General features: G+C 39.1%; 1 long non-coding RNA gene across 2 annotated transcripts in view; it reads right to left on the minus strand.

The window, feature by feature from the left end:
* The window catches only part of LOC122817324, a 179,550-nt gene that overhangs the window by 62,197 nt on the left and 90,474 nt on the right, over positions 1–26,879 (minus strand). For both annotated transcript variants that reach the window (XR_006367201.1, XR_006367202.1), the window contains exon 2: positions 13,123–13,182. This is a non-coding gene — a long non-coding RNA (uncharacterized LOC122817324). The remainder of the gene's footprint in view (positions 1–13,122; positions 13,183–26,879) is intronic.

The following is a 26,879-nucleotide window of genomic DNA, read 5'->3' on the forward strand; positions in this document are numbered from 1 at the left end:
ATCCTCCTGCCATTTCCTTTTGGAGCTCTGACTTTGTTTGGCTGGGATTTTTGTTTGTTCTGCTGCTTGAAAGAAGACACTTTGTTTGGGAAGACCTTGGGTACATAAAACATAGTAGATACACCATGCATCAATTGGCCTTTATCATACCACTGTATCAGAATCTGCGTAATGGGTGCCTAAACACCAATTCAGAAGTTAAGGAACATTCAAAATGTTGGCTTTTAAACCACCAAAGAAGTTTTTATTATGAAACCAAGCACACCATCATAATACAACAGAATAAGCAACATTACTTGAGGCTGTATCAACACATTCAAGTACAACTCAAAGCATATTTCGAAACTTGAATCATATTAGTAACAATTTCATTTATATGAGACTTTCGCTTTGCAGGTAAGGATGCAGCAAAATCATCCAAACTGTACAGACAATGTAAAATAAATTTCCACCTATAGCCTTGATGATTTAACATTCTAGAGGCTAGTTTACTGGAAAGAGGCATCCTTTTGCCCTGAAGGTCAATCGATTTTCCTCTTTATCAGGGGGCATTGGATTAGATGAAGTCAAGGACTTTTTAGTTGAGCAAAAAGCTGAGGAAGTAGCAACTGGGTTAGCAGTCAAATGAGAAAAGAAACCTGTCATATCTGCAGAGACTGTATATATTATATGAGAGTGCTGGAATATATACTGGTGTCCTGCAAACAACATTACAAATATCCTCTACAGCTGAAAATAGAGTGGGGATAGCCACAGAATTGGGCATCTCATCCTTTATAAGGTCATACACCATGCTCAGCTGTAGGGTAGGTCCTTACTGCTCCCATGCAAAAACATCCCAAAAGCTAAGAATCATCTGAGAAAATGTGAACACTTGTTTAGAGTTAAGCTCAGATTCATCTTTCAAAGAATCAGAGTGACTGGACTCAGTGTCATCTAGGAAATCACCAGTGTCCTCATCAGATTCCTCCTCATTCTCTGAAACAACAGAAAGGCCTCTAGACAAACTAGCACTGGAGCTATGTATAGGAACACAATTACCAGAATTAGCTGTCTGCAGAACACTCTCAGCCAGGGAAACCACATCAGCCTTATAAACAGCTATAATCTGATTATCAGTTGTATGATGAAGCTTCTGTTTCTTTCTCTTGTGAATTTCACTGCTAGATAAAATATCTGGGGATAGAGTATTATATCTGGCAAGAGTATCTTACTCTGGATTACTCCTGCATCTAAAAGGTTTGGTTCTCCCATACCTGCCCAGGTATTGGAACAGCCCCAGAGGATGTGTCTAACCCTTGTCCATACTGGCCGGGTCTATATTAGATCACCAAATGCTTAGGTAAGTGAATAGTGATTAATCAACTCCATGTAAGTGAAAGCTTACAAAACTGAACTGTCAGAACAGCAATTTTTTTTCCAAGGGAAAAAAAATCGCTGTTCCAACAAAAAAAAAAAAAAATAACAAAGAAAACACTTTAAAATATAACATTAAGTGGGGGGCTTCCCTCCCACCCCCTACTTAAATATACCAACTCCGAGACCGCACTACAGTGCCGAAAATATCAAACTACTGAAGTACTGAAGCGACCAAGCAAATTCTTTCCCAGGGAAAGAAATCGCTTACATGCCGCTTCGATATTTTGCCATTTCAGTGTTTTCAGTTCGGCCAAGATGCATTCGGAAACATGCATCTTCGGTCTGCTGACAGGAACCCTACTGGCCAGCATAGCTACACTAGAGGGAGATGGGACAAAAGGTAAGTGGTCTGCGGGGGTAAGCAGTGGCCCCAAAAGAATCACTAACCATAAGCTGCATCATATTTTTATTTTGTTTTTTTTCTTTTTATCTGCAACTGGATTTGATGAGGAAGGGTACCAGAGTTAGGATTCATCAAGTCAGGGCAGAAAACACTAGCTAGAATAATAAACTGATAGTACTTGGATAATGTATCACAGTATGCACTTAAAGTTTCTAGTAATAAGTATGTTCCCACACATCTATACTCTGCCAAACTGTCCTATTATTACAAAAAAAAAGTATGAAATGTGTTCAACATTCTCAGCTGATAGATGTTAAAGAATTTTAAATACACAAAAAGAAACAAGTTTGCCAAACCAATGTTAAAAATGCATTTGTTCCACACAGTTTAACCACATTAAACTGCCATAAAATAATAATAGCAACTAAAACCATATTTTCTTGTCAGAGGGTAAAATCTCCAAAGTACATTCAAATAACGTCATTCACTGTAAACTTGTAATCTGATGTTAAAAACATACAGAGCAAAGTCATCCACATAGTAAACAGTGTATAAATGCTGAAAAATCCAAATTCTGAAATATTTTCCTGTGAAAAAGAAGAAACTAAAGCAGAGTAAGAACAGTAAAATATTAGCGGTGATATATAATTATTGACCATGGGAGAGGTAAAGCCAATCTCTAAACAAATGAGATAGATTCATTTGAGCTCAAAAAGGGAAACTGGCTTGGCTTAAAATGATCCACAATGGCAGCTAGCCCAGTACTTACTTATGAACCTATAACAACAGAAAGAGAATAATAAATCTAATAAAAAATATGAGGAAGGGGGTCCCAACTGGGCCTTATCTGGGCAGTAAATCAGGAAAATCAGAACTGGATCCTATGACTGTTACTTTCTTCTTTGTTTGGCAGAAAAAGACTGAGTACTCACTTCCTGTATACCTGAAGGCTTCCCTCTCAGGATATGCTCAGGCAAACAGCTGTTACAGGAAGAGAGAGGGAGTGAGTCTGAACTTTTGAAAGATGTCCAGTACAGGGATACCTTACAGATAACCCAAAATGCCACTGAAGCAGTGGGAATGATGAACATCTCCCCATCTCAGAAACATCCATACTGGACCCTCACTTCAATAACAATTAGCAACCATCAATAGCTGTTTGTGGCAGTGGTACAAATCTTCCCTTCATTTACACTTTCCAAATTTGAAGGAAGAATAACTAACATAATCAAACATACTGGAAGGAGTAATAAAATCATTGTATTGGTTGACTTATACCAAGGTAAACAAATTAATAATTTCCTCTCACATTAAGATCTAATTCAAATGATTCTCACTTCGACTAGACCAAACCTAAACACATGTAAGTCTATTTTCTTGACCTCTTTATCAACATTTCCTATAGCATGAAGGTGAAAATAGCCTCAGCAGTCATCTTCCAGTACAGGAAGTCCTCTTATTTGAAGCTCCAAACTCACCTCCAAAAATAGTAGAATCAAAAGTTAGAACCAAATGCAAAGAGGGTAAAGCAATCTCTGTCCTCAGTAGACTGGCTTGGTCCACAGTATACAACGGAGATAACGTATGGACATCAGATTGCCTCTTAAAATATTCAGGACTACCATACATTTCCATATCTAAAGGACAGTTGCAAACTAGGAATAAACACAGTGAAAGCTTCATGCATGCACTTTATACTTCCAGCCTCTACATCTCAGCCCAAGACATTTTGAACAGTAACTAGAGAGATAATATAGTTTACAATAGCAGAACTACCAATGCAAGAAAATCTTGAATGAAACCACATTTAAGTTCTTCAAAACACTAATAACTCTCCATTCATCCCTTCCTCTGCAATCCATCTTTACTCATTTCCAGAATGCTAACAGAACTATCCAGTGGTATGTCAGTTCCTATCAACAATCAGTCACCTGTCCTGAGCACAATCACAGTAAATTCTCCCGCTTCTTTCCAAAGCACTCTTATTTTCTACTTCAGGGAAATCTCACATAAGGCAGTCAATCAAATATTTAAAAAACAGGATATAAAATATAACCCTAATCCAAATAGTATTCACTGTTTTTTTTTTCAAAAAAAAAATTTCTCTCTCATATATATATATATTTGCTAAATGAGTATATAGGTTCATAGGTTCATAGGTTCATACTAGGCTATCTGCCCTAGGGCATTTATAAGCCTAGCCAGAGTGTGTGTGGCTTTCACCACCCCTTAGGATGAGAATACTATACCCATTAGTTTGCTGTGCCTCTGTCCAGCAGTGACACAGAGATGATTCCCGGGGTAAACCTACGATCTCCCATCCACTCGTCAAGATTTCTCTTGAACAGAGTCAGTGAGGGGCTCTGCCTCACATGGACTGGGATTCTGTTCCATAGTGTAGGGAGTCTCTGGGTGATGAATCTGTCCCTCCAGCACGTCCTATTTATATCCGTGTTGAGGTTTAAGTCTCTTGCTCGTGGCTCTGGTGGATTTTGATTTTTGAGGTGGAGCATGTCCATTAATTCGGATTGGACATGGCCTTGTATGTCAGGCACAGATCACCTCTGAGCAGACGGTATGTGACTGAATAGAGCTGGAGTTTCTTCAGTCGGGCATCGTATGACATATGTTTGAGCCCCTTTATCCTTTTGGTGAGGAACTTTTGGGGTCTTTCCAACTGCTGCAGGTGTCGGGTAAGGTACATTCCGAATGGGGCGTTGTACTCAATCATTGGTCTGATAAGTGAAGAGTACAGGGGTACAATGACCTCTCCTGATCTGGATGTGAATCCCTTCATGATCAGGTGGGAAATGTAGAAGGTCTTCCTAACCACTTTGGCAATGTGAGTGTCAAAAGAGAGGTTACTGTCAACTTGGGTCCCCAGGTCCCTGATAACTTCTTCCGTGTTTAATGGATTACCACCTATGTGGTAATTAGGGGTTACCTTGTTTTTCCCAAAGGGTATGACTATACATTTTTTGGCATTTAGCTTAAGGCCATGGCTCTGGCACCAGTCATCCATTTCTATGAGACCTCTCTGGAGGATGTCTGTGTCTGATGGACTGTCAATTATGGTGCCCAGTTTGCAGTCATCTGCAGATTTTGTCAGCCACAATCCCCCTATGTTTGCCTGCACTTCAGAAAAATAAATGCCGAACAAGAGGGGACCCAGGACTGAGCCCTGTGGGACACTGCTCGGGACCGGCTTAGAGTCTGACATGGCACCAGCAACTCTAACCCTGTGTGTTCTGTCCTTGAGCCAGTTTGCAACCCATCTTGTGACATATGGGTTTACATCTAAGCTGGTGAGCTTTTCTATGATGCCCGAGTGGGGTATTGTGTCGAATGCTTTTGCTAAGTCAAGGTAGGCTGTGTGAACTGCCTTACCCTCATCAATGGCCTTAGTGACTGTTTTGAAAAAGTCGACCAAGTTCAAGAGGCAGGATCTGCCCTTGACAAAGCCAAATTGGGTAGGATCCAGTGTCTGTAGGTCCCCAATGTCTTTATTTATGAGTTCCATTATGATCTTCTCCATAGCTTTGCAGACAAGGCTCGTCAGGCCTCATATATCACTTTATCAAAAGCACTACTTAACAAACACCTCTTTGTCGAACTCTGTTAAGGGGAATCTTATTCTGCCAACGATCAGTTCAATGAAATTTTTCCCAGGGGAAAGAAACAGTTGACCAACCCAGTGAACACAACAAAAACTGCACTATTTAAAACCCACCCTGGTGGGGGGCTGCACCCTCCACATCCCCCCTAAGTATGCCAACTCCAAGATTGCATTAATGTGGGGAAAAGGGCAAATTCCCAATTATGGCCCACTGTTTTTTCCCTTGGAAAAAACTTCGCTGAAATGATTGTTTGACAGAATAAAATTTCTCTTAACAGAGTTCGAATAAGAGGTGCTCAGTTAGGGTTGCCACCTATCCATTTTTTTTCAGGACTATCCGGAAATCAAATTGATTCTCTGGTAGTCCAGAAAACATTGTACAAACTCGGGTATTCTGTTTCAAAAAAGGAAACAGACTATCAGAGTTTGTTAAATCGGCTGATTTACTATGCTTTTTTACAGAAAAGCATAGTAAATTGGCTGAAAGCAGGCAGCAGGAGTGGAAAAAGAGGGCATTCCTGTCAGCTGACATCATAGTGACATCACAAAATAGGCGGGAGAGGGACAGAAATGGGCAGGGTTACAGGTGATGCGAGGGGTGGGGCCTTACTCCAGTTTTAGTCACAATGAAAGGTGGCAACCCTATGCTTGGTAGGTAGTCTTCTTTTTCTTTTGGCTGTTCCCATTAGGGGTTGCCTCAGTGGATCATCTGTTTCCATTTCTTCCTGTCCTCTGTATCTTTCTCTGTCACACCAACCACCTGCATGTCCTCTCTCACCCCATCCATAAACCTTATCTTAGTCCTTGCTCTTTTCCTCTTACCTGGCATCTCCATCTTTAGCATCCTTTTCCTAATATACCCAGCATCCCTCCTCAGCACATGTCCAAACCAATGCAATCTCACCTCTCTGGCTTTGTCTTCAAACTGTCCAACCTGAGCTGACCCTCTAACATACTCATTCCTAATCCTGTCCATCCTCATCACACCCAGTACAAATCTTAACATCTTTGAGTCTGCCATGTCCAGCTCTGACTCCTGCCTTTTTGTCAGTGTTACCATCTCCAACCCATATAACATAGTTGGTCCCACTGCCCTCTTGTAGACCTTTCCTTTCACTCTGACTGGTACCCGTCTGTCACAAATCACTCCTGATACTCTTCTCCACCCACTCCACCCTGCCTGTACTCTCTTCTTCACCTCTCTTCCACACTCACCATTTCTCTGAACTGCTGATCCCAGGTATTTAAACTCATCCACCTTCACCAGCTCTACCCCCTGCATCCTCACCATTCCTCTGTCCTCCCTCTCATTCACACACATATATTCTGTCTTAGTCCTGCTGACCTTTATTCCTCTCCTCTCTAGAGCATATCTCCACCTCTCCAGGGTCTCCTCAACCTGGTCCCTACTCTCAGTACAGATCACAATATCATCTGCAAACATCATAGTCCACAGGGCCTCCTGTCTGATCTTGTCTGTCAATCTGTCCATCACCATTGCAAATAAGAAAGGGCTCAGAGCTGATCCTTGATATAATCCCACGTCCAACTTAAATGCATCAGACACTCCCACCACAGACCTCACCACTGTCACACTACCCTTGTACATATCCTGTACCACTTTTACATACTTGTCTGCCACTTCAGACTTCCTCATACAATACCACAACTCCTCTCTAGGCACCCTGTCATATGCTTTCTCTAAGTCCACAAAGACACAATGCAACTCCTTCTGACCTTCTCTGTACTTCTCTATTAACACTCTCAGAGCAAACATTGCATCTGTAGTGCTCTTTCCTGGCATGAAACCATACTGCTGATCACTAATCATCACCTCCCTTCTTAACCTAGCTTTCACTACTCTTTCCCATAACTTCATGCTGTGACTGATCACTTTTATCCTTCTGTAGTTACTACAGTTCTGCACATCACCCTTAGTCTTAAAAATTTGATACCAAAACACTTTTTCTCCATTCTTCAGGCATCCTCTCACTTTGCAAGATTTCATTAAACAATCTGGTTAAAACTTCACTGGCATTTCTCCTAAGCACCTCCATGCTTACACTGGTATGTCATCTGGACCAACAGCCTTTCCATTCTTCATCCTCTTTATAGCTGTCCTTACTTCCTCTTTGCTAATCCATTGCACTTCCTGATTCACTATCTCAACAGCATCCAACCTTCTTTCTCTCTTATTCACTTCATTCATCAGCCCCTCAAAGTACTCCTTCCATCTGCTCAACACACTCTCCTCTCTTGTAAGTATGTTTCCCTTATTATCCTTTATCACCCTTACCTGCTGCACATTGTTCCCAGCTCAGTCCCTCTGTCTAGTCAATCGGTACAGGTCCTTTTCTCCTTCCTTACTGTCCAACCTTTCATACAACTCTCCATATACCTTATCTTTATCCTTCGCCACCTATCTCTTTGCCATGCGCCTCATCTCCTTATACTGCTGTCTACTTTCTTCATCTCTCTGACAATCTCACTTCTTCTTCACCAGCCTCTTCCTCTATGTACTTTCCTGTACTTCCTTATTCCACCACCAGGTCTCCTTTCCCACCTTCCTCTGTCCAGATGTCACACCAAGCACCTTTCTTGCTGTCTCGCTTACCAGTTCTTCTGTAGTTGTCCAGCTATTTGGTAACTCTTCACTGCCACCCAGTACCTGTCACAATTCTTCCCTGAACTCCACCTCACAATTACCATTTTTCAACTTCCACTTGATCTTTGGCACTGCTCTAACACGCCTCCTCCTCTTCTTGATCACCAACATCATCCTACTGACCACCATTCTATGCTGCCTAACTACTCTTTCCCCTGTCACCACTTTACAGTCTCCAATCTCCTTCAGACTGGCCCTCCTGCATAGGATATAATCCACCTGCGTGCATCTTCTTCCACTCTTGTACGTTACCCTATGCTCCTCCCTCTTCCTAAAATATGTACTCACCACAGCCATGTCCATCCTTTTTGCACAATCCACTACCATCTGACTTTCTGCATTCCTCTCCTTAACACCATACCTACCCATCATTTCCTCATCCCCTCTATTCCTTCACCAACATGTCCATTGAAATCCGCTCCAATCACCAGCATCTCACACTTGGGTACACTCACCACCACTTCGTCCAACTCACTCCAAAATTTTTCTTTCTCATTCATTGCACACCCCACTTGTGGAGCATATGCACTAACAATATTCATCATTGCACCATCAATTTCCATCATCATAAACATCACTCTATCTGACACTCTTTTCACCTCCAAAACACTCTTGGGATACTGTTCCTTCAAGATAACCCCTAGCCCATTTCTCCTCCCATCCACACCATGATAGAACAATTTGAACCCACCTCCAATACAACTGGCATTAATCCCCTCCCATCTGGTCTTTTGCACACACAATATATCAACCTTCTTCTCTCCACCATATCTGCTAGCTCTCTCCCTATACCAGTCATACTGCCAACATTCAAAGTTCCTACCTTTACTACCACACTCCTAACCTTCCTCCTCTCTTCCTTCCTTCGGGCATGCCTTCTTCATCTGCTTCTTCTTCTTCTCCTTCGGCCAACAGTAGCCCAATTTTTGCCAGCACCCTATTGGTTAACAGTTCTGGTGGCGGTTGTTGTTAGCCCAGGCCTCGATCGATCCTGTATGGAAATCTGTATTGTTGTCTGCAATATGCTCAGTAGCTAATGCATTTGATAAAGTGATAAGGCCACTTGCTAAACAGCTAGCATAACCTCAAGCACATATTTTTAACATACCAATCATCACAGGTAATGGCCTCCCCATTTAAGCACTTTCTCATAATTCCCATTTTCCCTACTTCACTACCTTTTAGCAGTTGAAATTTTAAACCCTATTTCCATTTTTTGTCATGTCACCAAGACATTCCAAAAATTAATATATGACCAGGCATTTGAGCATATCAACAAATATAGCCAACTAATCAAGTATAAGCATGGCTTTATAAGTGGACATAATACCCTTATGGTTATCTATACAGTAAAAGACAAAATCTGCTCCATGTTTAAAGGTTGTCTGACAGGAACTCTATTCATTGACCTGTGCTGACCCTTTGAAAGTGTGAGCCATGATAAGCTAAATAAGAACCAGCTCACACTCAACATCTATGAAATAGCAACTATGTTCTTTGGAACTCAATAGACAGCAACCACTTCTATCCCTCTACTAATAAAAAACAATACCAATGAAATCTTCTGCGTGGAGACATGCATGAATGGGCATACCTTCGTTGAAGGTTCTGCGTCAGGGCTGGTAACTCGGCACGTAAAAATCAACTACCAATCATTAGCGGACTGGAGTTCCGCTGTGGCGACCCCTAACCGGGAAAAGCCAAAAGACACAACAACAACCAATGAAAACCATAAACTCAGTTAACATATAAAGATACCGCAGACCCATCCTACACACAATCGCATCATTCAAGCAGCACACAGACACAAACATCTCAAACGATTTGACACAATGTAAGGTCTCTTACTCCATCTTTAGCCATCTTACCCTAGAAGAGAAAAAGGCTATTGCAAAGAATGTGCTTCAGTTAAAAGCTGAGTATGGCATGCCCATCATCTCCAGCTACTCAGCTTACAACACAAACCAGATAAAAACTATTTTAAATGCCATATGTATATTTATCAACATCTCTTCACAGATGAAACACCATTGCACCACCCTGCAAAAAGCTAACTGGTTATGTGCAACTGCTCAATTCAGCCTGCTTAATTCCTCTCTGACAAATATTAAATAACAGCTTCCGTCCTTCCCTCTGAGGTAAACTGTAAATATAAACAACGTACTCCCTAAGAAGACAGGAAAACATCAGTCTTACCCTTTGTAGACCACTTCCTTTTAGCCTTGCTGTTGGAGAAAAAAGCTTCAGCAAAATGATTCCAGTTAACTGACACTACCAGCTGTCCTAACTCAGGCAAATCACTAAATTTAAGAAAAAAACTCTTAGAATACCTCAGCCAACACTAATCTGTAAACTTTGTGCTTCAATGACTTTTCAATTAGTGCCAGAATCTAGTGAGTAGCTTCCAACTGCTAATATGTACATACATATAAACGTGTTTACTGTGTCCCTGTTTACTGCGTACCTCTGCACCTGCTCATGGCTCAAAAGGGTCTTTGGATCAGCCCACTTGTTTGGTTAACAAAGCTTTAAATAACTAACTAATTGAATAAATAAAGTGTATCTGGCTAAAACAGTGAAGGAAAGTATATCAGTGAAATGTCTGTGAAGGCAGTATGTCTGGGCTACAATACCCCTAATGCTTATCTGTTGGGTGAATCCAGTGATCTTTACAATCTGTAAAAGGCCACCAGCTTAAATGTTGTATTACAGGTGAAGTCTTGTCTTGTAATCATCCTTGTGTCTGCAGTTTGTGCACATTTGGACTATTTCCCTCTTACACTGTTACAAATTAATCAAACAATTACACTTTCCCCTCTTCCTCTAATAGGCTTAGTCATAAAGATTAGATGGAATTTATTTATACAGGAATGCAACCCTGCTGTAAATATTTGTATATACTAAACACTAAATGTGCAGTAAATACTGTGAGTGAAAACTGAAACAGAATGGCGATTATAAATGGTTTACAGCTGGCCTCAGGAGACTGTATTCTGTGCATTACCCTGACAGTGTCTGAAACTGGATAAGAGATCTTCGAAAGCAGCTACTGACAACTCTATCATCAAAAAAGATAAGCAGTTCTCAGAGTCTGATTGTTACTAATAATTTTCATAAAGATAACCTATAAGGCAGGAAGCCTTCCTTGCAGCAATAGCTTACTGTTACTGCAGCTTTGCTTCCATCTGGTTCATGTCTAAAGTAAGTAAAGCAGTAACTGAAGGAAGACCTATATCCCAACAGTAAGATGAATATACTTAGAAATAACCAGTCTAGTTTACTGTCTGTGGCTGAACTTATACACTGTCTTTAACTACCCCTCTTATTAGATAAATATAACACTCCATTACTTTTCTCTGCTTTACTGTATACATCATGCATGTCTTCATACATACTGTTATCAGTACGTGTATTTGTGTATGAATGGTAAGCAATGTTAAACTCGATCATCTGTAACATATCTTGCACTGCTGTTTTAATAATTTCTTGGTGCTATATATGATTATTACTTCCTTTAACAACAGACACAGATTCCTTTAATTGTTCTGTCTTCTTGTCAAGTCTATTATATTTCTAAAACTGTACCAGCAACATACTATACTGTTAGCACTGATATGTTAGTTATTCATATATCTGTACATTATAAGAATGATGCTAGCATTTTGTTGTCTTTGTACTATTTGGTACTTACCTCCACTGAGCCCCACATACATGGCCATTTGTTCAATGGGATACTTTCACTCAACAAAAATAACTATGTTAAGTAATAACTCAAAAATACATTCTCATGGTCAGAGCACTCCACATACCAAGTTAAAGAATAAATAAATAAATATATGCCCAGGAGACTGAATAAGGCTCTAAAAACCAAACTATCTGGTCAAGAGCCATTCTGGTAGCATCCCCCAATAACTAAGTAAATATCCAAACAAATAAATAAATTATATAATACTTTAACATGTTTCAGTGTATTAGAAGCTTCATGACTGTAGCATTGCAGTTTACTTTGTTATTGTTAGATTCTAGCAGAAAGTAAAGTTTTAGTGATGAGTGAAAAAACTTAATGTCATAAGTGAAAGCAGTTGTACGCCTGTTCAAACTTTCCAGTAACCTCAGTTTAACATTTTTCTCAGTTAAGAAACTATCCGGACACACTAACCAAGATCTTCTAATTTTATCACAATGGCATATTTTAGATAAAGCCAGTCCTGGAAGAAAAAAAAAAACGCATCTTGGAATTTTTCTCAGCTCAAAAAGTAACAGTTGGTAACTATGCTAACATAATAAAAACATTTGGTCAGCAAGTAGGAAGAATGTAGATAGTAACCTACTTTCCCAGTGTATCAACTAGGCAAAGCCTAGCCAGTGCCTCGCAAATATCAAGACTTTTCTTTTGGTTTATTAATATTTACAAAACTGACTATTTATATATGTCTACCATAAACTGGAAAATAGAATTAGTAGGATTCATAAAAATTTCAGGACAACTTAATCTCGCGACAATTTACCCCTTACCAGTATACACACATGCCATATCCCCTTCCTCCATGAGGGCTAGGCCAGTCAATCCTAGGGTAATATTATAATTACCCATCCAATCTTCCAAGCTCAATTTGAAGGATGATAGTGCAGCTTTACTGCTTTGCCTGCATATCTACATATTTGCTGTATTTACCTCTCTGGTCTGTTACACTGTAATATTGCACTGTGCTGAAAACATCCATGCTGAACTATAAACTAAGTAACATGAAGCCTGTACATCTCCATTTTGTCTGACATCTATTTTACTTTATATCATTTTCTAGCACTAATCTGTTATATATGTCTCTAGACATGTACTTGCCACTTGAAATGTATCACTATGATTACTCTAATATTTAGCAAATCTTGCACCTGTTCATTTTGTATTAGCATTCTCTGCATGATATGTAAGAGTATTTCGTACTGTGCTGCCACTATAAATTGCTTCTTAATAGCTGGATACTCCAGCTACTAAAATTAAAAAAATGCAAAATAAATAAATAAATGTTAAGCACATTAAACATGTATAACACAAAACATAACTTCAGAAAGACTCACTCTCAAATGTGGCACTTGATGGTTGTAGACTCCTTGGCACTTTAAAGTTAGGAATTTAAGCTGTAAAATAAGAAGAAAACAATGTGCACTGTGTTAAATAATGTTTTTAAAGACTGACAGCATAAGGCAGTAGAATAACATAACGTCCATGCTGTGAAGTGTGCTTTAGTCTTGCCAGATTGAATAGTACATCATTGCTGACAGACAGGAGCAGGTTTACATTTCATAGATGAGGTTTAACAGGGATGAACAGGAATAGGCTAACAGTTGTGCATGAGGATGTGCTTCTCTCAGTCTAGTATTTTAAAAGACTATGCTACACACACACATGAAATGTAGGTTCAAACCCCAGCAGCCCACTCTCCTAGTATAGCTGGCCATGGTTCTAGGTGATCAGCTTATGGTAATGCACCCCTTCTGGTGAAATGCATTATCCATTACTCCTCTGTCTAACACATAGGACTTATCCTTGCCAACACATCAAGCAATAAGTAAAGCATAGATTGCTGGTACAACTGAAGATGGAAAAAGAGATAAGAGGAAGCAGGTGTAGGTTTAACTTTTTGCTAAAAACATAGCGTTCTTCAAAACCCAGTTTGAGAAACAATGACAGCCCCTAGAGTTAACTAAAAACATTAGACCAAAACATAACAGTTTCTAACAGGAAAAAATAAGAAGAAATGACTTCCCACATTTAATTGCATTTACACAGCCACACTAAATAAAAGAGTATGAAACCATAGCAGATATAGCCAGTAATCATTCATTCATTTATACCACATGGAAAAACACAGCCCCATAATTCCTCCCAAGCATATTAACAGTGAGCTCAGACAAATATTGAAATGTTTGCTCACTCAGTCTTAAATGCATGGTTATTGACCAGACACAGACTAATATTATTATATCCACTGCTAATGCCATCTAGTATTGTTACAGAAATTCACAGATGTGTGGGGTCAACTCCCTCTTTTCAAAGATTTCAGAGTCAAGGGAACACACTATGAACACATTTTGCCTTTAACAGTTGGATGTCTAAAAATAAGAATTAAGTACAGACAGTACATATAGCCTGAGCCACAAAGACCACTTTATAACAATATATGAAATTAAAGAGCTACCATAAATAAGAAATATGGAACAGGAAATCCATATATCTGAATCTCCAGAACATATTGACAGCAATCTCAAAAGCTTTTGCAGCAGTGCTACATAGTTGCTAAGTGTTGATCACCAACAATGCCCAGTGAAATCTACTAAGGCCCAGACATGACTAACTACCTGATTAAATCCACAGGGCCAACTCTTTCAATTGTCTGAGTAGCACAGTCCTATCTAGCCTGATAAACCACTATTTATACCTTTCAGTCCTACAATAAGTGAGTATAAAATATCTACAACCAAATTAGGAATCCTGGAAAGGATAGGTCATCATCTATAGAGGGAATGACACCTAAAGTGATACTTTGTCAGTCAAAGCCATTGCATTGCCCATCACAATGATTCCAAACAGATCATTCAGTAACTGTCATATTTCTGCATTAATAACGCAGGCAGGAATCATTTGTAAATAAAAAATGGCTGCAATGGAATCAAAGAGAACTACTGGTCACTTTACTGTTGAGTCCACTAGCCTTAGGTACGTAAAAAGTTGCATGTTAACAGCTTGCTATCTTCATTAATTAGGCTCCATCGAAGCCAACTAACTGGCATGGTTTTCTGACTTTCCTTTGCTCTCATTTTATGAAATCATATCTGTTTCTTCCAATCTTCTTTCGGTATTTTGCTCCTCAGAGTAATGAGAGGTTGTACTAACTCTGCATACAGTTCCTTAGGATAAATTCCACTGGGTCTCTCTTTTTATGAATGTCAAGCTGAATTAATTATTAAACAACTCTATATCTGATTCCTTACTTCTTTATGTCACAACCTTTAGTCTCTCACAAGGCAACATCTTTTTTTAATAATCAATTTTCTGTCCTCAACAGTGTAGTCTCAGAAGGCCTATATGAAAACACAAAAAATTAGGATATGATTAGTTTTACTTCCACCATGCGGTAATTCAAGTTAAAATAATATGTTGAGAGATACAGAGACCAAACTCCTTTCTGGGGGTGTTGGGACAGTACCCCTCACAAATAATAGCTGGAAGGTTATTTTGATGCCATTCAGAGTTGTAATCTCAGTCAATGTTCTGAAATAGTATAGAAAATATTGTAGCATATCTCTAGTATACTTTTGTTTATAATTTTTTCTCTTTATCACTCTGTCTTAACTTTCACCTCCTTATTAGATGTTATGAGAGTTTGATAGAGGACAATTTATTACTGGACCAGTGGAAGAAATCTTGTCTGCTAAAACTATGTTTGCCCAATTTTTCACAGGTGAATAATAAATATAACAAAGTGTTTTATGATATTAGGTAGCATGAGATTAAGATATTTAAAAAAAGGAATTAGGAATTTAATATTTCAGGGCTTATCATTTATTTGCTTGAAACTAGAATGGTTACCTTTGGGGAAAAAGAGAAAATGTCACACTGTTTTCTGTACTCTTTATCCCATTCATTTCAATGATTAAATGTTCACTGCTTATCTCTTGAAGTGATCTCTCCTACTAGATGTGACTTTAAAGAAACAGTAAATACTGTACTTGATGCAATAACTATGCAAATACATTAACAAACTGCCCATGTTAGAAGTTATTTTACTTATTCTTCTTGTTTTGAATAAGCCATCTGTTACTAAAACCATTACATGGCAGCCATGGAGAAACAAAAAAGTAACATTGATTAAGTAATGAGGACAAGAATAACAATAAATAATATATTTAACATTTATTAAAACATAAAATCTATTTATTTATTTATTTATTTGCAGTTTGTTAACTGGGGAAGTCCACTGGGCCATAATGAGCCCATTTTCAGTGGAGGTCCGGGGAGAAAAGCTCCACAGTAAAATAGAAATTGTATGGTACAAAGACAGTAGTATCATAAAGTACAGTAATATAATTAACAGTATTGTGTATTTAACACATTATAAAGTAATAACATACCTGGCAATTTACTTGTTGTTTGTCTTTTCGGCTTTTCCCGGTTAGGGGTCGCCACAGCAGAACTCCGGTCTGCTAATGATCAGCAGTAGATTTTTATGGTGCCGAGTTACCAGCCTGACACCCAACATTCAGTGAAGGCACGCCCATTCATGCATGTCTTTTGGAGGCAACTCGACCGCGGGGAGGACATGCAGACTCAACACAGAAGGGGCTCCAACCGAGAATCAAACAGGAGAACCTCTTGCTGTGAGGCAACAATGCTACCGCTGTACCACTGCGGTATACATACCTGGCAATTTACTAAACAAGTTTTATAGCTAAACATACAGCCTTCTCATACATACCTACATGCACACACACAAACATATATGGAGTTAATAGGCTAGTAAAGAGTAGAGTTATAAGGTTTTATGGGGGGTGTTAGTATAGGATTATGATCAAGTACACTTCCAAGTAGTGGAGAGGTATGAATGTAGAGAGGATTTAAATTTGACAGGGTTAAGAGTTGTTCTGAGAGATAATGGGAGAGCATTCCATTTTTTGGCAAGGGAGAAAGAGAAAATAAGTTGTCCAGGACATGGCTCAGGCTTTTGAACTTGGAGTAAATTTGTGTTCTCTGATCTAACGGGCCTGTTAGGGAGGTAGGAGTTGAAGATGGAATTAAGGGATGGACAGTCAGATGGTTTGAAGATGTGTTTGTGCGCAGTCGTAAGCTGTAAGAAGTTGAGATAATTTGGTAATTCCAGCAAATTTAGAGTTCAAAGTGCCTTACAGTGGTGGGAGGAATATTTGAAATTTGTTGCAAATTTAGATAGCTTGTTATAGCAGGCTTCCAGTTTGGATTTTAGGGAGGCTTGGATGTTAATAAGTATGGGGGAACTGTATATGAGAGAGGGGAGAAGGTATGTGGATGCTAGGGATTTTCTTGTGGAGGGGTTTAGGTATTGATTGTGCTGTAAAGAAATCTTAATTTCTGATATTTGATTTTATGCACTAAGACACATTAAATGACTGATAACCATATGTACATATGTGTATACATATATGTAAACACACACACACACACACACACACACACACACACACACACACACACACACACACACACACACACACACACACACACACACACACACCTATATGGGTCTATGTCAGAAGCTTTAGGTTTCAGAACTTGAAATTCATATTGTCAAGACAATATGATCAAGTTTCCAAAAACTTTAACTTCATAAAACAACAAAAATCTCCCTTTTTTCTGTTTTGCAGAAGGGCAACCCCTCCTGCACCCCCCATGTGGAGGGCTGTGTCCTCCATACTACCTGCATATTATATATATATATATCAACTCTAAGATCGCACTACACTATGGAAAAGGGTAAATTCCCTGATCCTCACTCTACCGCGATCGGCATTCAAAAGCTTTGAGTTTTCAGAAACTCGATCATATGGTATTGACCATATCGAACTCAAGCTTCTGATAAGGATCCACATATATATATATATATATATATATATATATATATATATATATATATATATATATTTATACATACACAAATATACACATACACACAGACACGTAGAGGGACAGTGTGTATGTACATGTGTTTATGAGAGAGAGAGAGAGAGAGACTGTGTGTGTGTGTGTGTGTGTGTGTGTGTGTGTGTGTGTGTGTGTGTGTGTGTGTGTGTGTGTGAGTATGTGCGTGTGTGTGTCTGTGTGTGAACTGATGATAAAAAACAAGTGTAATAAAATCTGATAAAGCACCATTAAGTTTCTTTGCCTTTCTCCCTTTCCCCATGTGGATTTATATAGATGCAACTACAATTATGGTAAGACCTCCTAAAAGAAGCCTTATGAATGCAAGCTCACATCCAGGAATATAGTGAATTCTGCAGAAATTGTTCCCAGCTAGTGAAAGACTGGCAACCTGAAGCTTTCTGGTTTGTTCCAGAAATAAATAACAGCCCCCCACTAGCAAGACGGACTAGGTGAAGTGAAATAAGGGGGATCAAATGTTCCCAAAGAGACATGAATCCAGATTGTGAAGGGTATGATGCAGCAAACCAAGGTCTTAATGAAGACCTAACCACAACCAGCAACTGACATAAGTCCATCTATCTCCTAGATGACTTAGATGGATTTTCTGCCTGGCAAATTATTTGACATTGATTACTATTTCTGCACATAACATAATGTTAGCAGGAAGAGGTATAAACTCTGTTGTTTGATTATGTTAGTAAATTGTCTATTTATATTTAACAAGTTATCTCTGTAACAAGGGACTGATGGAATGTCATAAAATAAAACTTTAAACCCCTTGTCCCTTCCCAACTCAGGTAACCTACTCATTGTCAGGGCAACCTAAAAGGGTCCTATCAGCATCTCGAATGCTGACAATATCGAATTTGATATTGTCGCATCGAGAATGCTGAAAGGGCAGAACGTTGAATGGGTAAACAGAAATCTCCGCAAGGGGAGATTTCCATTTACCTAAATGTAGTGTGGTCCCAGAGCTGGTATATTTAAGTAGCGGGGGGGTTTTGGGGGTGCAGGGGGGCTTGCCCCCCTGCCTACACCCTTTTGTTTTTGTTTTTTTTTTATCGGCATTCGAAAATGTAATAGGTCGATCATTTCAGTTCGACATTTAGTGATTCGACCTATTACATTTTCGAAATGCTGATATAGACCCACCTAAAATTATAGCAATGTCATATCTCTTTGTTTTTTTTTTTTTTTAGTTTTTTTAAGTCAGTCTAATGTTTTCCATCTTCCCCACCGAAGGAAGAAACAGTAATACTATTTATTATGCTTGATTCTTGGTAACATATTCCTTATCCCTTTCAGTAATGACTCATCAATGACTAAAATCTGATTTCCCCTCAGTTCTGCTTCATTCTTCTTTTCTTCGCTAGGATCTCGTCTTAATTGTCTATAATCAGACCTGATTTAATAGCAGGGTGTTCGGCATTCACACTACTACTTCCTCCATCTTCTTCTTCTCTTTTTCCTGTTGATGTCAATATTTCCGTACTCATTATTTTCTGACATTTAATTGCGAAGGCTCTTTTCTGACAATGTTTTTCCAAACATTTGTTAGTTGTCCTATCACTCACTATTATCTTATCTTCCCCAGCCTCTAGAATTTGATCACAATGATTGCAGTGAATTTTTTGATTTTTTTCCTCTTGTGTACTAATACCTTTTTCATCAGGAGTGTCAGTTAATTTGAACCCCTTGTTTTGTCTAGTGAGAATAGAAGACAAATCAACCTCCCCATTTGGCTCAAACTGATAATTAGCTGCTTTCTTTCTGTGTGGAAGAGTTCTCAGTCTGAGCTTCTTTGTCTTGTTTTTTTTTTTTTTTTCAAAATTTTAATTAGTGGGAATATATGGACACTAGGCATATTACAAACCACTGCTGAGTCAACCTTATCTAATGTCAGATGTTTGTTCCCATGTTCCTCCTTACATTTAATATAGACTTATTTTTGTGTATCCCATTCATCTATACTGAGTCAGTAAATCATTCAGTTCCCACATTGTTTCAAGAAACCCGAGTCACCAGATTGTGTAAACAAAATAGTACATATGCTATTTTCTCAATAATTGTACCTATAAAGAGAAGGTTATAGTTGGGATGGTAATTTTCCAGGACAGGAGAACTTAGAAAAATTTCCTGGGGATGGGTGTCGTGCAAAAAAAATCACATGAAAAAGAAATTAACTGGACCTAGTGATTCTAGACAGGCTCTGATCAATTTGGTAGGTTCAGAATCTAGCCTACACTATGATATGTCATATACCCTAGCAGTGAACAACCATCTATGGTCTCTTTGTTGCAAACATAGAAAATATTTGTCCAGTGAATATCCATGGCAGTCATGATAGGGTCACTGCATGCACAATGGATGCACCCCAGAGGAACAGCATGCGTAATCAAGGCCACCCTATCACAATGTAGTGTAGAGCTCTCTGATTATCTGTAGACTGATGGTTCAGAAGAGGATATCTGGATGGAATAATCATGTGGAAATCTCTCTAGATGGAACCAGTCTTTTCTTCAATATTTTCAAGAAGTAAGCTATATAACAGATGTCCATTGTATGCTTGTTTTTGAGAAGGTGTTTCCTCTGCAATCTGTGCTCCAGCTTTTGCCCAAGCTTCATCATAAAGCACAGCATGTGACTGCAATAAGGAGAACAACATGAAATGTGCATAAGGTGTGCACACTTTCTGGCAAGTTGAAATAGGGCAGCAGTGATGGCAAGGCTGGATTGTCAAAATTAATGAACAAAATCACTTCTCTGGATTACCAGCACACTGCTCTTTGGTGTGAGTAACTGCAACAAGGAAATAAATTTAAGTAATATTCACCCTGGGTTTCACAGGGAGACAAAATGAATCCTGTCCTCTGAAGACCCAAAGTGGAACCTGCATCTCAGAAATGTTTACGTGGTGACAAATGGTGACTCGTTCTAATTTTTCTAAACACAACTGGGAGAGTCAAAATGAGACCCCTACGCCCCCAATTGATAATTCCTCACTATGCCAATGATTAACATAGAAATAAAAAAAAAACAAGCAAGGAACATCATATAGGAGGAAGACAATTAAGAAGGTACCCATTTTAATAAAAATAATCAGTTTTCAGTGGACAAAATCAACAAAATATTTGGTTAAACTAATTTGCAAAAAAAAAAAAAATCACTTGGACTAACTGAAAAAAAAAGGATTGCAAGGGAGCAAAATTAATGTGGCAGAACATAATGATTAAAGAATAAAAATGGTCCAAAGGCCAAACAGATAAGTATCTATCTGTATTCCCTAATACATAAAATCAGCGACTACACTTCAGGATAAAGTGAGGATAGCTCTAGGCTTTTAATGAAAAAGCTGAAACAGATAAAATATAAAATCCAGAGAGTAAATAAAGCAGCATGTAATCCAAACAGAAAGTTAACCAATTGTTTTTAGGAAAAAATATAGTGTAATTTGATTAACTCCACAGTAATAGCCAGAAGAAAGCAGGGTTTTTACCTGTCTCTATTTTTGCAGGGCAGTTGTGTTCTGCAAATGTCCTGCAATTTTCAGTCAACGATTTTTTTATACCATTCATTTTAACTGTGGAACAGAACTGAGATCCTGTAGCCAAAACACCTTAGAAGTATATGAAACAATAAAATCAACCAAACATTCCAAAACAGTGTTCAATTTGGGAATAAACTGTAGTACAGTAATTTGCATTTGGCTTTTGATGTGCTTTGCCCAACGAAACTTCAGGTTTTAATAAAAAAAGACATTCCACTTCTGGCATTTGAAAAGGTTGGAACCCAAGAGGAGAAATTTATTATAAGACTTACAAGACTGCAGAACTTTGAAACAGAAAGTAGCAGATTGTTTCAAGCAACAAAATGCACTGTGAGTTGAAATTTGAAAGGCTTCGCGCCAAAAGAACAGACACTAAATTGACATCACAGGCTTATAATAACCAAGTGGTCACTGGACAGACAACCTCCTCTTAAAAGAATAAGTCAGAAAGTATCCAGTAGAATAGATATCAGTAAAATGGACGAAGACGTGATCCTGTCTAGCTGGTAATTAAATCCAATAGCTTATGACTTGCCCCAGCCTTGATGTCTAACTGGACAGTATGCCAGGATTTAATGTAAGCCACCTGACTTTTATAAAGGTTAATCCAACAGTTCTTTGTGGAAATGGTCATTAGCAGTAGCCCAGTGGTGTCACAAAATTCATAAGAAGCCAGAAACCAGTTTCACATAAACAATAAAACTGCACTGTATTAAGACACGAAAGTAAGGTCTTAATGAAGATATTAAAGGCAATTTTAATTTGTAGATGTGTCAGATGTAAACATGCAAACACCTATAAATTCAGACTGCAAGCTAGCATGCAAGGCATGCCATTACAAGCAGTCTGCCAATTGGTACAGTAGTTTAAGGCTGTGAATTATAGCTCCTGTGGTTGAGGGTTTGAGTCCCTCAGACATCATCTGCCTAGTGTGGGACCTTGAGTAAGTCACTTAATCTAGGAATGCTGCAGAGTCACCCCATAAAAAAGGACTATGTGACCATTGGGCTTATCTGGTTAATAAATGGATATTATTAACATTGATGACCCCTCCCATGTACACACAAAAAGCTGAGTTATAGATCCAAATACTAAGAAAACAGGGTTGACAAAAGAAAACATCAAACCTGGTACTGGGTGTATCTTTAATTATTAATTTTGCAAAATGAAATTTCAAATGTTTACAGGTCTGTGGACTTCTGTTGAGATACAACCAAAACAAAAATTAAATAATTACAGTAATTGTCAACTAAGGGTCACATTTCACATTTCCCAATGTTGCATGTAATAATAAAACACTATTCGGATACAACTTTGACAACTTGGTAAAACAATCAATAATATTGTAAATGAAAGTTATGTACATGACATAATGATAGATCCTTTCATTCCAGTCAGTTTGATCTGACATGTGGGTCCTCAAGCTGCTTGTCAGATCTGACTTGGCAATACCAGTACTCCATCTGTGAGCCCCTTTAAGAATTTTCCTTTCCATAATGTACCTTGACCCTAAGTTACCTTAGATCCTGTTTGATGTTTTAAGACTTAGGTACAAGTAATCTGTGCTGACAAGGACCCGATGGACTCAAACCAGGGGATCCTTCAGGCCATACAGAATAGGAAAGGGGAAAAGGTGGGAGGGTTGTCATGTCAGGTGGACTGGAATGAAAGGATCTGTCATTATGGTAAGTGCATAACTTTCATATCCTATTCATTCAGTCCATCCAATCCAACATGTGTGTCAGACTCCCAAGCTATGGGGATCCTGGGTGATATCATAACAGGAGACCCTTTAGGATGGTAGCACCAAAGTATGCTCTAGTCCTGGAGGTGCAGTCCAGTTTATAATGTGTAATACAAGTGTGCATGAATGACCAAGTTGCATCCTCACAAATATCAACTCATGAATAGGGTCTGAACAAGGCTGTAGAAGTTGCCATGGTTCTAGTAGAATGAAGTCTTGGTTTACCAGAAAGTGGTTTGTTTTTAAGTGTATATGAATGTGATGAAGTGTGATAACTATCTTGAAAAGGATACCTTAGACAACTTTTTCACTATTTGTTTTGAGCAAATGAAATTAAAAGCTGCTCATCTTTCCTGAATGGTTCTGTTCTGTTCTGTGAAGGTAGAAACACAATTGTCAATGTACATCCAATGGTTGGAGCTTGGTATAATGGTTAAGGTTTTACTTCATAGACACTGAATACAGACTTTGATTCTCCCCTTTGGAAGGGAAATAGGCCTGGCTTAAAATGGCCAAAATGTCAGCTAGCCTAATGCTTCTTTATGAACTCTGAACCTATGCAGTAGGTTTACTACTTTGTTTCCATAATTTGGAAAGAAGACCAGTAGGTGAATGGGTTGTGAAATAGTTGACTCAGATGCCATTTTGAGAATAAAAGAAGGATTGTCCTCATAGATACTCTGTCTTTATGGAAAACCAAGTAAGAAGGAGAGGAGAACAAGGTGTGGAATTCTGAAATTCTTCTTGTTGAAGTAATGGCTACTAGAAAATATTTTTTTTAACAGAAGCATTTAGGCTCTGCTGACGATGTTGACTTTGTGAGACCCTCCAGTACAAAATTCAGGTTCCATTGACCAACCGGATTTCTAATTGGTGACCTTAATATAAAAGTTCCTTTTAGAAATGCCTTGCATAGTTTGTGTGAGGTTGTGGAACGTACCTGATACCCAATGTGAAAGCAAGAAATTGCTTCCAATTGGACCTGAATAGTAGAAAAACTAGAGCCTGAATAGAAAAGAGATGCAAGAAAGCATAGGATGTGTGATACATAGGCTGAGAAAAGTTCAATGTTTTGTGGGTGGGCCAAAGAAAAAAATATTTTTCACTTGCTACGATAGATCTTTCAAGTGGAAGTTTTCTGAGAAGCTGTTAATATTCTGACTGCTTCCATGGAAAGAGAATCATATTTAGTTATCACTGGAACTGGAGAAACCGAATAGTTGTTTTCAAACTATGTAGGTCCAGGTGGAGCTCCCAAAGGGGTGAAAGATCAGATCCACAATGGGATCCAGGAGCCAAGCATGCTTCTTCAAGTGAGGCCTTAGAAGTGGAAATCAAATCTGTCTGGGCTAAAGGGGGTGTAATGATGTAACTGTTACCTTGCACCTCATAGACTTCTGTAGAAATATGGACATTGGGGAAGAAGTTGATAAGCATAAAGGAGCCTAGGGGTCCATTGCTGAGTCAGAGCATCCCTTGGTGGTTGTCCCAGAGGGGGAATAATGGCAAAATAGTTGCTTTATTTGCTGTTGTTTGGGGTAGGAAACAGATCACAGCAGGGAGTGCCCTAGTGACTGAATACCTTCATGGCTAAGCCTGTCTGAAAGGCAACTGAGTACTCCCAGGATGAGTGTTACTGTCAGAAAGTAGTGGGAGGCTACCATCCATTGCCAGACTCTCACAGCTTCTTGACATAAAGGGTAGGATCTAGTTCCAGCTTTGTTTGTTGATGTACCAAACTACCATCATGTTGTCCACTTGGATAGATATTATGGCCTGTAGAAGGCAGTCCTGTACATCCTGCAGAACTAGGAGGCATTCCTCAACTCAAAATATTTATGTGAAGATTGGCCTTGTTGTCTATCCATTGACTTTGAACCATTCTCCTTTTGTGATGCCCCCACCCCAAGGGAAGGTGCATCTATGCTCACTGTTTCCACCGGAACTGGACTCAAATGTCTTCCAGCCCAAACCATTGGGGATTTCTAACCACTACCAAAGATCCCTTTTGCATGATTCTTTGATGATTACGTTCTTGAAAGAGTATGAAAGTTCTGTGACCATTGAACTTGAAGAAGCCTCTGAAATATTCCCGTATGGAAGCGAATAAATTCTACTATTAGAATTGAAGAAGCCATGAGCTTAAAATTCTGAGAACTAAGACTGCTAGAAGAGAGTTGCTGAGTAACAGATATTAACAGAAAGTAGTAGAAGAGCATGTAAACTACTTAATATACCTAACTAACAACCTAAACATCTATGTAAATAGCTATGGAAATATGTAAAACCTTACTGTAGACTGGAAGAACAAGAAATCAGTGGCGGTAGAACGCCAAGAGAAAAAGAGCATAAAGATAGTTTGATAATAGCAAAAAGCAGATATTATATGGAAGCAACAAGCTGAACAGCAACAATTTTCTACTAGTAATAATATGATCTGTCAGGAATCTAAATGGCAATGCTCAGATCTGCTCTGAGCTTCAACAGAATGGCATTAAATATACTGATCCCAAGGATATCGCCAATATCCTGGCAGATCGATTTAGTGCCAACTTCACCCCCCCTCTCACCCCCTAAAGGGCCCATCTCAATACCAAAGGATTGCCAAATTCCAGTAATCATGGCCACACAGGTAAAAACCGCACTCTCCAAAGCTAAGAATGCAGCATCCATGGGACCAGATGACATCCCAGGCTGTGTACTACATGGACTTCAAAATGAACTGGCACCTCACCTAAGTGTCATGTTTAATCATAGCCTCACCTCAGGCTTCATGCCCACTGAGTGGTGCACAGCTACAGTTATCCCATTCCACAATGGTGGAATCCACCTTGGATCCAGGGAACTACCGTTTTGACGAGCCTGATCTGCAAGGGCAGGGAACGCATTATCATGGAACTTATAAACAAAGACATTGGCAACCTTCAAACACTAGACCCCACCCAGTTTGGGTTTGTGAAGGGCCTATCTTGTCTCCTGAACCTGACTGACTTCTTCGAATCAGTCTCCAGAGCTGTGGACGAGGGTAAGGCGGTCCACACAGCCTATCTGGACCTCACCAAGGCCTTGGACACCATCTCCCATTCTGGAATCATAGATAAACTTACTAAGCTGGGCATAAATCTCTACGTCACTTGATGGGTTGCCAACTGGCTTACTGACAGAACCCATACTGTAAAAGTAGCCAACTTCAAATCTAGCTCCAAATAAGTGACAAGTGGAGTACCTCAGGGTTCAGTCCTGGGACCACTCTTGTTTGTCATCTACTTTTCTGAAGTACAGGCCAACACTAAGAGATTATGGCTAACAAAGTTCGCAGATGACTGCAAACTGGGAGCCATTATTGAATCAAAAAAAGATGTGGATATTCTACAAAAGGGCCTTACAGAAACAGATGCTTGGTGCCAGAGCCACAGGCTCAAGCTTAATGCCAAGAAATGTATAATTATCCTCTTTGGAAAAAAACATGTACCCATGAATTACCACATAGGTGGTAGTACACTAAACATCGAAAGTGTGATGAGAGACTTAGGGACACAGCTGGACAGTTGTCTCACTTTCGATAACCACATCGCCACAACAGTCAGGAAATCCTTCTATGTGGCACGCCTCATCATTAAGGGCTTTTCATTCAGAAAAAAGGAGGTCATTGTCATATATCTAAGCAAAATCAGAGAAAGAGACAAAAATGAGATGGAGCACTTAGCTGCTAGTGATCATGCTTCTTATCACAAATGCAGCAAATGGGATCTGGGGAAACTAGGGGGGAGACATGCAATATGAGAGGGAGAATTCTTAAATGGGCTCGAGGCTGGAGCACCGATACTACTAAGTTGGATCCGATAAGCAGTTCAAAGACCCACGTCAGA

The sequence above is a fragment of the Protopterus annectens genome, chromosome 12.part0 (genome assembly GCF_019279795.1).
Source record: "Protopterus annectens isolate FY-2018-M chromosome 12.part0, PAN1.0, whole genome shotgun sequence".
NCBI lineage: Eukaryota > Metazoa > Chordata > Ceratodontiformes > Protopteridae > Protopterus > Protopterus annectens.